Raw genomic sequence first — 1932 nt, 5'->3', positions numbered from 1 at the left:
TTAATCTAATATGAACATGTCATATTGTGTTGTGAAGCATGTGGATTTTTTTAAACTTCCTATAACAAGTGTTCTGTATGTTCCTTCCAGAGAGTAAATTTACTTATAGGTTTGTTTTATTTTGTGGATAACTAATGTTAGACTTTAGAGGCTTGGCTCTAAGAAAATTCAACCTCACATTCTGACTCTGGATGGTTGGGAATCTAATGCATTTTCATACTCTATGAAGTCTGGAAGCTTCTCTCAATCTGCAGGATCATAAGTAGTTGTTCTCTGTGAAGACCCATAGAATCTCATTTTACTGATGTGCAATGAGGTTTCTAAAAATCCGAGGGTCCCCCAAAACATATCTTTGGTCCTTCTTCTCTAGGCTGTTCTCTCTTTAAAAATGTCTTACCTTGAAAACTTCTAAACATTGCTCTTTGATTTCTGTTCTTAATGTCCAACAGATTGTTATTCTCTTCTTTGATTCCACTCTCCCATGATAAAGTATGCAAAGTATCTCCAAGAGGAAGTGTTCATCCTTTCCTCTTGGATCATAGCCTGACACTACTTGTTGCAAATGTCTGAAAATAGATAATTTATCAATTTTTTTCCATTTAAAATAAACCCCTTTATAGTGAAACAATAATTTTTTTCAGTTATTACTTGATTATTATCAGGGACAGGTATTCCAAATTGATTTAATTGTGAATCTCCAGTTTTTGAGCACTATTTCTATTAGAGAAAAACAAATTCAGATTTAAAAACATCTTCCGGGCCTCCCCGGTGGCGCATCGGTTGAGCGCTGGGTCACCAAGCTGCACGCAGCCTCTGCAGCACCGGTTCAATCCCTGGCTGCTCATCGGCCGCTCCCCGGCCACTAGAGGAGGGTCCCACATGGCACGCAGACCTCTCTTGCCGCCCGCTGCTCCCCTCAGCAGTGTACTTCGGTCCTTCTGCCTGCTCTGCTCCCCGCTCTGGCTCTGGTGAATTCTCTCACCCTCCCGTGCTTCTGACTGTACCCAGTGCTTGTATAAATAAATAAACAAATAAATCTTTAATAAATAAATAAATAAAACATCTTTCATTCTTTTTCATATTAAAGTATTACATTTTGTCAATGTTATCAATAGAATTAATTAGTGTAAAACATTACCATAAGCTTTGTACTTAAAATTATTTCCCTAATACTCCCTAATTTCACATTTTAAAATAACATATATACTTATTATTAACAACATTTTAAAAATTGTTATTTCAAACATCCAGAGGAGCAGAACATTGGCATCATAAATCATAATCAATTTGTACACATAAAATTCAAACATTCACATGATACTTCATTAAAGAATGAAAATATAAGATAGCAAAATATAACACAGGCAAACATATCAAAATCAAAAAGGTCATATAATAGTTGTCACAATTCCCAGTTAGCAAAGAGACTCTGTGACACATAGAAATGCATAGATCTTGCTAAATTAACTGGCTTCTTCTTGAGTAACCACAACCAACCCAGTCTCATCAGGGGAAGGCAAAATAGTTCTGTTACTACCATTACTGACTTAATTTTTATGGTGCAATAGCTTTTGGGGTCACTGAAAATTCCAGTTTAATGAGGGAGGCTATCTCCCCTGTGACATATTTTTTCTTCCAACAGAAGTGAAAGTTTTTGAGAATTTTACAAAGTCCTAAGGGTAATTCCGAAAAGGACTGATAGCCTTGGACCTTGGCAGCTCTGGCAGCAAAGTATATGGAATTTGTACAATGCTTTATATTTCAAGACCAAAGTAACTATATAATTATTTTGCAATTATAAAGCAATCATTTACTGGCAACACAAAGTTTTTCATTTTTTATGGTAATTCCAACTATAACTACCATATAATTTGTAAGAAAGAAATAGCTGTGCAATTACTCTGTATTAACAGGGTAATTACCAAATATGTC

Source organism: Talpa europaea (assembly GCF_964194135.1).
Source record: "Talpa europaea genome assembly, chromosome: 13".
NCBI classification, from domain to species: domain Eukaryota; kingdom Metazoa; phylum Chordata; class Mammalia; order Eulipotyphla; family Talpidae; genus Talpa; species Talpa europaea.
This window is presented reverse-complemented; position numbering follows the sequence as displayed.